The sequence below is a fragment of the Rhinopithecus roxellana genome, chromosome 3, assembly GCF_007565055.1.
Source record: "Rhinopithecus roxellana isolate Shanxi Qingling chromosome 3, ASM756505v1, whole genome shotgun sequence".
NCBI classification, from domain to species: domain Eukaryota; kingdom Metazoa; phylum Chordata; class Mammalia; order Primates; family Cercopithecidae; genus Rhinopithecus; species Rhinopithecus roxellana.
In genome coordinates this window covers 32078454-32090004 of record NC_044551.1, presented here as the reverse complement: position 1 = coordinate 32090004, position 11551 = coordinate 32078454, and the positions used below count along the sequence as shown (strand labels likewise).

The 11551-nt window shown below is 49.7% G+C and overlaps 1 pseudogene; it reads right to left on the bottom strand.

Annotated features, from left to right (window-relative positions):
- Nucleotides 1-5952: 5952 nt before the first annotated feature.
- Nucleotides 5953-11037, bottom strand: LOC104673221 (annotated as a pseudogene).
- Nucleotides 11038-11551: the final 514 nt, after the last annotated feature.

Below are 11551 nucleotides of genomic sequence, written 5' to 3'. Positions count from 1 at the left end.
ATGAAATTCTGGGTTTAAAATTATTTTCTTTAAGAACGTTGAATATTGGCCCCCACTCTCTTCTGGCTTGTAGAGTTTCTGCCGAGAGATCTGCTGTTAGTCTGATGGGCTTCCCTTTGTGGGTAACCCGACCTTTCTCTCTGGCTGCCCTTAAGATTTTTTCCTTCATTTCAACTTTGGTGAATCTGGCAATTATGTGTCTTGGAGTTGCTCTTCTGGAGGAGTATCTTTGTGGCGTTCTCTGTATTTCCTGAATTTGAATGTTGGTCTGCCCTACTAGGTTGGGGAAGTTCTCCTGGATGATATCCTGAAGAGTGTTTTCCAACTTGGTTCCATTTTCCCCCTCACTTTCAGGCACCCCAATCAGACGTAGATTTGGTCTTTTTACATAATCCCATACTTCTTGCAGGCTTTGTTTGTTTCTTTTTCTTCTTTTTTCTTTTGGTTTCTCTTCTCACTTCATTTCATTCATTTGATCCTCAATCGCTGATACTCTTTCTTCCAGTTGATCGAGTCGGTTACTGAAGCTTGTGCATTTGTCACGTATTTCTCGTGTCATGGTTTTCATCTCTGTCATTTCGTTTATGACCTTCTCTGCATTAATTAGTCTAGCTGTCAATTCTTCCACTCTTTTTTCAAGATTTTTAGTTTCTTTGTGCTGGGTATGTAATTCCTCCTTTAGCTCTGAGAAGTTTGATGGGCTAAAGCCTTCTTCTCTCATCTCGTCAAAGTCATTCTCTGACCAGCTTTGATCCGTTGCTGGCGATGGGCTGCGCTCCTTTGCAGGGGGAGATGCACTCTTATTTTTTGAATTTCCAGCTTTTCTGCCCTGCTTTTCCCCATCTTTGTGGTTTTATCTGCCTCTGGTCTTTGATGGTGGTGACGTACTGATGGGGTTTTGGTGTGGGTGTCCTTCCTGTTTGATAGTTTTCCTTCTGACAGTCAGAAGGACTGTCTGTTGGTCTGTTGGAGATTGCTTGAGGTCCACTCCAGACCCTGTTTGCCTGGGTATCAGCAGCAGAGGTTGCAGAAGATAGAATATTGCTGAACAGCGAGTGTACCTGTCTGATTCTTCCTTTGGAAGCTTCCTCTCAGGGGTGTACTCCACCCTGTGAGGTGTGGGGTGTCAGACTGCCCCTAGTGGGGGATGTCTCCCAGTTAGGCTACTCAGGGGTCAGTGACCCACTTGAGCAGGCAGTCTGTCCGTTCTCAGATCTCAACCTCCGTGTTGGGAGATCCACTGCTCTCTTCAAAGCTGTCAGACAGTGTCATTCGCGTCTGCTCAGGCCTCTCCTGCTTCCCCTGTTGTTTTTTTAGCTGAGCCCTGCCCCCAGAGGTGGAGTCTACAGAGACAGGCAGGTTTCCTTGAGATGCTGTGAGCTCCACCCAGTTCGGGAGCTTCCCAGCGGCTTCGTTTACCTACTTAAGCCTCAGCAGTGGGGGGCGCCCCTCCCCCAGCCTCGCTGCTGCCTTGCGGTTAGATCGCAGACTGCTGTGCTAGCAATGAGGGAGGCTTCGTGGGCGTGGGACCCTCCCGGCCAGGTGTGTGTTATAGTCTCCTGGTGTGCCCGTTTGCTTAAAGCGCAGTATTGGGGTGGGAGTTACCCGATTTTCCAGGAGTTGTGTGTCTCAATTCCCCTGGCTAGGAAAAGGGATTCCCTTCCGCCTTGTGCTTCCCAGGCGAGGCGATGCCTCGCCCTGCTTCAGCTCTTGCTGGTCGGGCTGCAGCAGCTGACCAGCACCGATTGTCCGGCACTCCCTAGTGAGATGACCCCAGTACCTCAGTTGAAAATGCAGAAATCACCGGTCTTCTGTGTCGCTCGCGCTGGGAGTTGGAGACTGGAGCTGTTCCTATTTGGCCATCTTGCTCCGCCCCCACAAATGGGAATTTAATACATGCTCAGCAATGTTCTAAGTTCCTCAAAGGCAAACTACGTGTTTTAAATGTAGCAAGTAGATATATTAAACCATATTACAGTTTAGGAATTAGGGCACAGAATGTTTACAGTATTAGCCTCAATACATACCAAAAAACTCAAAATTTTGAAGGAAAATAACATTAGGTTTTATTATATGGGGCAGATGCTTAGTGTTCTGATAAAATTTTTGAGCAGGAATTTCTGTAGAATCACATTTGAAACCTTCATAGGATATGAAATTGTAAAGCAGAAAACACGACACCTGGATGTGGTGTTTCCGGGATTTCTAAACCAAATCCCAGTATCTCCACTACTCTCACACATTTTAGACAAGACTCAAAACGGAAATTAGAAAACGTTTAACATAGAGTTCCTCAAAAATCACAGACGGCCCCATGTCCTCAAAAGCAATAAAAGAAGGAGCAGCCAGGTCCTCCAGTCCCTTGTAAGCCATGCAAAGGGCTTTGATTTTGTTTGTAACCTGGAAGAATGATCGCCGAAGGGGAAGCCCAGCCCTAGAGAATTGAAGAGCCTGGGGCAGAAGATGTCTGTCTCTATACGAGAGCAAGAGAAAGAAACCAGGGCTTCTCAGAAACGATTTCCATTGGAGCACAGCTTCGCAAACCACACTTCAAGATCTGGCTTTCTCCTTGACTTTGGACATCTCATCTGTGTCATCTGCTTTATTCACTCCCACCTATTTGGATGTTTGGCTACTATCTCCTGTCTCCTCACACTCGGGGGCTTTTTCTTCTTCTCAAGGTAGGTGATCAGGTTTAGCTTAGAGAACAGCCAAGAACTCTGTATTAGAAAAAGTAATATGACTTCCGCTGTGGTTTTCCAATTGCTACTTAGTACTGTGCTCAGTGGAAAAAACAGAACATTATAAGAGAGTCTAAAAATTTAATACCAAATTCTGTTTCCTCACAGAAACGCTATGATATTTAAAAACCTTTCTAAATTTGTGGGTCCTTAGCTCCACGACCCAGTGCTGCTGAATCAAGACTTGGTGGTGGTTGGCTGGGCGTGGTGGCTCACACCTCTGATCCCAGCACGTTGAGAGGCCAAGACAGGCAAATCACTTAAGCCCGGGAGTCTGAGGCCAGCCTGGGCCACACCGCAAGACCTAGTCTGGGGGGAGGGGGGAAGGTGGTGGTAATGGGAGGTGGTAATGCGATTATACGGTGTGGGCAACCATATTTTGTGCCTCTAAATTTCTGAAGTTACCACTAATCTAAAATTAAGGATACAGATCAGCTGAAGAAAGAAAAATATTTATGTCGAGATGAACCCTCCTCGTGGGGGTCCGCAGCTGCAGCACCGCCAGGCAGCAGCGTCCCACCTCCTCCGCCTGGCTGCAGCCCCACCCGGAGCCCGGCTCCAGCCGGGCGCTACGGCAGGTACCCGACCCCGAAGGCGCAGGCGTGGGTTCCCTGCCCTCCCGGGTGTCTTCCTGCTCCCCGGACGCCCGGGCAATTCAGTCAATTCATCCACCGCTGCCGCAACAGTCCAAGCCGGGGAAGGGGCGGGCAGGGGCAGCGGGTCCCACAGACGCCAGCCAAGACCTCCGCTCCAGAACCCGTGGGCTGCTTTCCCCGGGGGAAGGACATTGCCATCCCCAGCCACGAGGAAATCCATCCTTGTGCACCTGGATTCCCATCGCCACCGACTTCGTGAAAACCGCAGTCCCGAGGACACGAGGGAGACCCAGGCCTCGGACCGTGGACACGCTCGGCGCCACGTCTCCCGCCAGACAGACGGGCGCACTCTACAAATCTCGGGGTCCGCCGCACCAAAGAGACAGAAAGAAGCAAACAAAGAAAGGACCCTGTGAAACGCAACACATCCCAGGGCTCCTTGGTTTTCCCGCGTGGGCGGCCCCGCCCGCCTGTTCTAGACCGGCCCAAGCACCCTCCACCCTACCCCAGCCTGCTCAAAGGGACGCTGTCTACCTGAGCAGAGCCTCCCTCTCCAAGGCTCTGTCCTCTCGCTCTCCAACTCCCTCACCCTCTCCCTTTCTCTACTTCCCCCTCCACTTCTCGCTCTTCGGTCACCTTCTGTCTCTCTCTCCCCCTCCGTCTCTCTCTCTCTCTCTTTCTCTCTCCCCGTTTCTATCGCTCCATCCCGGTCTCTCTAACTCTATTTCAAGCTGTGTCTGTCTTTGTCTGCGTGTCCGTGTGCGTGTGTCCACGTGTCCGTGCGTGTGTCTGTGTGTGTCTGTGTGTGCGTGTGTGCCCGCGCGCGTGCGCCCGTGTGTATCTGTGTGTGTGTCGGGGTGGGTTTGCTAGTGGTGGTGGGTGTGTCTGGGTGTCCCTCTGCGCCTCTCTCCCGGAATCAGGATGCCGGGGCTCTAGTGCCAGCGCGGGGCAAAGCAGGGCCTTCCCGCCCCATTGGCCACGGGCCAGGTCCTCGTCGGGACCCGCGGCAATGGTGTGGGCGTGGTGAGAACAAGGGACCGCGGAGCTGGGCCGGCTGTTCGCCCCTGGGCAGCCTGGTGGCTCTGGGTGTGTGGGGAAAGAGGGAGCCTTGCAGGAGGGGCGGCGAGGGATCCAAAACAATGTTTCCGCGGCAAGGCGGAGCACCGGAGGGGATCCCAGGACCCTGAGCCCTGGGCCCTGACGCCTCGGAGCACACCCGATCCTGAGCCGGCCCGATGTGGTGGAAGCTCGGGAGCTCGAGAGCCGGGGAAGGCCTGCAGCGCCTGCGAAAGGGAGGCCGCCCGGAGAGCCCGGAGCCTGGGCAGGGGATGGAGGCATCACGGCCTGACGACGGATTCGTTTCCTGCAACATGGGGAGTCTCCACTGTGGCCGGTTTGGAAACTGGAAAGGAGAGCGAAGACACGGCGCTGCTTTTCCACGCTTCCCTGGAGGTTTCTGGGTCCCCACAGAGCTCGGGAAACCAACAGTGAATATGATCTCGCTTTCGGGGGCCAGAGACACGTGAGCAACAGGCCCCCTTGCAGAGGGCAAAGGGACGTGGAACCCGAAACCAGGCTACAGTCGGCCTGAGTGTGACTCCTGTGCGGATGGGACTATCCGCCTCGCGCTCTGTTGCAAGCTCAACGTGGGGCTGCGTCATCTGTGGACCATGTGGATGAAAACCGGACAACCACGCGAGTCTCGGCTCGTTGCTCTCTGGGGTAATCGCCCATTCCTTGGGAGGCGGAATTCGTCTGAATTGCTCCGGGATGAAGTGACCCAGGCTGGCGATCCGGGGGGCCGGTGGGCGCCCCGCCAGCCAACCGGGCTGTGGGCCGAGCCCTTAGCCCGCACTGGGCACCCAACATTTTCCCAGAGTGCTGGGTCCTGCTGGTCCTGGAGGCAGAACACCGTTTTTCTCTCTGCCTTTCTTCCTCTATCCCTGTTCCCTCCCTCCCTCCCTCATTTCCTTCCTTCCTCCCTCCCTCCCTCTATCCTTCCATCCCTTCCCTCCAAAGTCCCTCCGTCCATCCGTTCTTTCCTCCCTCCATCGCTCCCTCCCTCTCTGTCTCCGTTCCTCTACCCATCTCTGCCTGCGTTCCCTCCGGGGTAGAAAGGGCAGCACCCGGGTTTGCGCGGGGTCTAGGGTCTGCATTTAGCTGTCAGGCGCTCCAAGGTGATGCACCGGCAGGCGAGTGAAGGTGGCGGGGGGAGGCAGAGGTGGCGAGACGGGTAAAGGAGAGCAGGCCTGGCGGCTGTCTGGGCCAGTGTTTCCTGGGATGGAGGTCTCCGCCCACCCCACTGAAGAACGTGGGTGGGGGGTGGGGGAAGGGATGAGAACTACGCCTGGGCTGGTGGGAAAACCCAGCCGGCCGCCTGCAAACCCGCGCATGCACAGTAAACAGTCCACCTCCCGGTACCTGGGCGGGCTCCGGGATCCCCGGGATGCTCAGGAAAGAATGACAGCCCTGCTCTGTGTGGAGTCTCTCACCGGACCTGGAACTCAGGGATCCGGGCCAGGTCAGCTGGAAGGGAAGAGACGCCTCTCCACACCCAGCCAGAGGTTCACCGCGAAAGGGAGGCCACCGCCCCGCCCCCGTCCCAACCCCGCGTCCTAAAGCTCCTCCAGCAGAGCCCGGTATTCCTCCTCTTTGAGGAGTAGCGGTTCCAGCAAAGCGGACTCTCCCAAGTCCTGCAGCTCCCCCGGGGCCTCCGTTTCTAGGAAAGGTTGCGCCTGCTGCAGAAACTCTGGGGTCTCCAGCAGCTCATCCAGCAGGCGCGGGCCCCGGAGGTGGAGCTGCCCCGACTTGGGATTCCCACGCCGCCCTGGCGACCTGGGGCCCCTGGCCCCAGCCCCACCACGGACTCCCCTGGGACGTGGGTGGCGCAAGCACACCCTGGCCCTGCGGCTCAGCTCGAGCGGGCCCAGGCTGTCCCACCGAGCAAGGGCCCGGCAGGCTGTGGCGCTGCAGGTCCTGGTCCGCCTGGCCTTGGCTCGGGCGCAGAGGCCACCCCCGGGGAGTCTGAGGGTGTGAGAGCCCCTTCCGGAGGAGCCAGGGCAGCGTAGGCAAAATCCCAATCCCCGCGTGCCGGGGCAGGTTGGGAAATCCCTGCTGCCAGCGCAGCCTGGCTGGGCTGGAGCGGGGCGACGGCCCCTGCTCCCTGGCTCACGAAAGCCCCCTGTGGGAGAGCCCCCGGCGCGCAGGGCATGTGGGGTGCGGGAAGCCCCGTTCCCCACGCTCCGGTGTGGGTGAAGGCGATAGAGGAGGGAGGAGGGTGACACCCGCTGAGGTGTCAATAACCACAGTGGCCTCAAAGAGCTCAAATGAAAGGAAGAATTGCACGTCTCTCGGTTTAAGTCAAGAACTAGAAATGATTAAGCTTAGTGACGATGTAGAATTTTCAGTAGCTAGAGAGAAATCAATGCTTGGCTTCAAAACTTCAAAGGATGGGCTGGGCGCAGTGGCTCACGCCTGTAATCCCAGCACTTTGGGAGACCGGGGCGGGAGGATCACAAGGTCAGGAGATCAAGACCATCCTGGCTAACACGGTGAAACCCCGTCTCTACTAAAAATAAAATTTTAAAAAAAATAGCCGGGCGAGGTGGCGGCGCCTGTAGTCCCAGCTACTCGGGAGGCTGAGGCAGGAGAATGGCATGAACCCGGGAGGCGGAGCTTGCAGTGAGCTGAGATCGCGCCACTGCACCCCAACCTGGGCGACAAGAGTGAAACTAACAAAAATAAAAATAAAAAAAGAAGGAAAGAAGAGAAAAAAGGAAAAAGATTGCTGCTTATTGACAATTCACCTAGCTACCTAGAAGCTTAGATGTTGATGTCCTTGGAAATTAATGTTATTTTCATGGCTGCTAATACAATATCTATACTTTAGCCTGTGAATCAAGGAGTGGTTTTGACTTTCAAGTCTTATTATTAAATAATAAATGCAGTTTGTAAAGGTATAGCTGTCATAGTGATTTCTTTGATGAATCTGGATAAACTGAATTGAAAAACCTTTTGGAAAGGATTCACCATTAATCCTTTAATGATATTTCAACCTCCTCCCGTGAATCACAAATGTCCTTAATAGTAATCCTTAAATGCCATTAAGGACATTTGTGATTGATGGGAGGAGGCTGAAACATCAACATCAACAGGAGTTTGGAAGAAGCTGATTCCAGCCCTCGTGGATGACTTTGAGGGCTCAGGATGTCAGTGGAGGAAGTCCCTGCAGATGCGGTAAAAATCGCAAGTCAACTAGAATTAGAGCCTTATGATGAGATGAAATTGCTGTAAACTCATGATGATACTTGAACAAATGGGGAGTTGCTTCTTATGGATGAGGAAAGAAAGTATTTTCTGGAGATGGAATCTGCTCCAGGTGGAGATGCTATGAACATTGCTGAAATGACAGCAAAGGATTTAGGATATTCCATAAACCTGGTTGCGAAAGCAGCAGCAGGGTTCGAGAGGGCTGACTCCAGTTCTGAAGGAAGTTCTACTGTGGATGAAATGCGATCAAACAGCATCACATGCTACAGGCAAATCTTTTGTGAAAGGAGCAGGGGTACCAATGCAACAAACCTCATTGTCTTATTTTAAGAAATTGCCACAGGCACCCAACCTTCAGCAGCCCCTACTCTGAGCGGTCAGCAGCCATCAATATAGAGGCAAGATCCTCACCAAGAAAAAGATTATGACCTGTTCAAGGCTCAGACATTTGTTAGTTTTTTTTTTTTTTTTAGCAATAAAGTGTTTTTAATTAAGGTATGCACACACAGTTTTTAGACATAAGGCTATTAACATACTCATTAGACTACAGTATAAACATAACTTTTATATGCACTGGGAAACCAAAAAATTTGTATGACTAACTTCATTGCAACATTTGTCTTCTTGCAGTGGGGTCTGGAACCAAGTCCACAATACTTCTGAGGTGTGCTTGTAGGTTTTTTGTTGTTTTACGTTTTGAGATGAGGTCTCACTCTGCCACCAAGGCTAGAGTGCAGTGGCATGATCATAGCTCACTGCAGTCTCGAACTCCTGGGGCCAAGTGATCCTCCCACCACAGCCTCCTGAGTAGCTAGGACTACAGGCATGCAATATTGCACCTGGCTAATTTTTATTTGTAGAGATGGGGTTTCACTGCTGCCCAGGCTGGTCTTAAACTCCAGGGCTCAAGCAATCCTCCCACCTTGGCCTCCCAAAGTGCTGAGATTACAGGCATGAGCCACCACACCCAGGTTATCTGTAGTTTTTAAAACAAAAATATACTTTAAAAGTTAAAAAATATTTTTACAAATGTATATATCTACCATAATAGTATCACACAGAATGGTTTTACTGCTGTAAAGATTCTCGGTGCTCTGTGTATCCATCTCTTCCTTCCCCTTGGTTCATGGCAACCACTGATCTTTCTACTGTTCCCATAGTTTCACCGTTTCCAGAATGTCATATAATTGGAATTGAACAGTATGTAGCCTTTTCGGATTGGCTTCTTCTCCTAGCAATACGCATTTAAGTTTCCTCCTTGTATTTTTTTGTGGCTTGATAAATCATCTCCTGTTAGCAGTGAGTAATATCCCATTGCCGTTATACTTTTGTCAAGATTCAGAACATACAACGTGAAGAGTAAACGTGAATGTGCACTGTAAGCTTTGAGCGATAATGAAGGGTCCAGGTAGGCTCCTGGTTGTCACAGGTGCACTCCTGTGAGGCAGGAAGCTGTAGTGAGGAGGCTGTGTGTGGGGAAAGGGACACATAGGAAGTCTGTACTCTCTGCTCCGTTTAGCTGTGAACCTGCACTTCTCTAAAAAATAAAGTTTATTTATTAAAACTAAAAAACAAAATATTAAAAAATTAAAAATTACAATATGTCATATACTTTCCAAATCACAAGACAAAGACATAATAAAACAAAATGTAGAAAACAACAAACATAGGAATAAAACATCAGTGACAGAAGACAGAAAAGCGGAGCCAAACACATTATGTAATTATTAGTTATATTCATTTATGCTAACTTATATTGATTTAACATATTAATTTTCACTCAATGGCATTAAAGGAGGTTTGAGGAATTTGCTCGTCACCTTCTGGATGAGAGGACTCAATAATATTAACTCATTAATTTGCTGTAAATTATTTTAAAATATGCTCACATTTCAATACAAATTCCATGAAGAATATTTTGGAACAAGAAAATGTGATTTCAAATTCATCTGACGAACAAACACACACTGAGAGCAAATATTACAAAACAAATCTGTAAGATATTTAAGGTCATTATAACTTTTCAAAATTAAACATTTGATATGGCACAAAAATAAACATATAAAAGAAAGAATTAAAAACACAGAAACTTTGTGTAATTTTGTGTAGTAATGGGGTAACACTTTAAACCTACAAATCAAGAATAATTATCCCACTGGTGGTACTATTGGAGTAATAAATGAAACTGCCTAAAATGTAAAGTTCTTACACATTTGAACACTATGTAAAAAACACAAGACAAACAACTGGGGACATTTTTACAATTATGTTACATAAAAGCTAAAATCCTTATGACATATACAATGTATAGAACAGTATGATTACTGCTATTATTAATACCATTACGATTACCTAGTCTTCCCGCACACCAGTCCTCTTCTGGTGCCCTGTGGTGAAACAGAGCCCTCCGTCTCTGGCCACAGGGAGGGATCCAGCATTAACCCTAACTCTAACTCCTAAACCCTAACAACCCTAACTCCTAACCCTAGCCCTAACTCCAACCCTAAACTTTAACCCCAAACCCTATCCGTAACCTGAACCTGAACCCATATCCCTAACCCTCTAACCCTAACCCTCATCCTAATTCTAAGCCTTCACCCTAACCCCAACCCTTACTGTAACACAAACCCTTTAATCGTAGCCCATAACCCTAACCCAAACCCTAAATCCTAACCCTAATCCGACAGCAACCCCTCACCGTAACCGCTAACGCTGACCCAAAACATTAACCCTAACCTTCAAATGCAACCACAACCCAAATCCCAAAGCTGACGTATCCTAATCCATAACCCCCAACCCTAATTCTAATCCTAACCACAACCCCTAAACCCTAACTCCTTATGCTAACGCCATCCCCAACCCCAACATTATACCCTAATCCTAACCCTCACACTGACAGCAACCCTAATTCTCACCGTAACAATCATAAACCTATCTTTGGATTCTAGGCCGTGACCCTGAGTGACCCTAACCCTGCTCCCTTGTTACACATTCCCATTTCACCATGCCGTATTTGGAATCGAGCTGTATCACTCCACTGCTGCAAAATCCTATTCGTCAAGATCCTGTATATCTTACCTTGCCTCAGCGGGTGTCTGTCTTTGACACGTTCTTCAATACTGCTCTTCCCCATTAAACTACTGTACTCAGGGGAAAACGTTGCCACACTTGTGTGCACCACTTGCCATGGATTAACACACATCCTAAAGGAGTAAGCCAAGGATAGACATTCAGTTCAATATTTTTATTTTTAATTTTTGTTGGGACATAGTAGGTGTATGTGATTCCTTCAGTCTTAAAGCAGTCACCTTCTCCCACCTATGGCTCCCAAGGCTATCACAGGGGTCCTCACCACTTCAGTATCACAGGATCTGAGAAAATGTGGAAGGCTTTACGTCGTCCTGTGTAAGGGCCAGGCCCGTAAGGATCATCACTTGCATACTTTGTTTTGTTTTTGAGACGGAGTCTTGCTCTGTCGCCCAGGCTGGAGTGCAATGGCGCAATTTTGGCTCACTGCAACCTCTGCCTCCCGGGTTCACACAATTCTCCTGCCTCAGCCTCTAGAGTAGCTGGGATTACAGGTGCACACCACCATGACAGGCTATTAATTTTTCTATTTTTTAGTAGAAATGGGGTTTCACCACATTGGTCAGGCTAGTCTCAAACTCCTGACCTCGTGATCTGCCCAACTCAGCCTCCCGAAGTGCTGGGATTACAGGCGTGAGCTACCACTCCCAGCCACATGGGTACACATTCTACTGCAGAGCTCAGTTATCTGATACACCCACAAAAACAGAGGGCTGAGAAATGCAGTCTGTGTCCAACAGAAAAAGCTGTGAATTTTGTAGAACACATTTAGCCAGTCTCTGACACACAGGATTTCTCTCTTGTGTGAATTCCCTAATACCATTACTTTTTTTTTTTTTTTTTTTTTTTTTTTTTGAG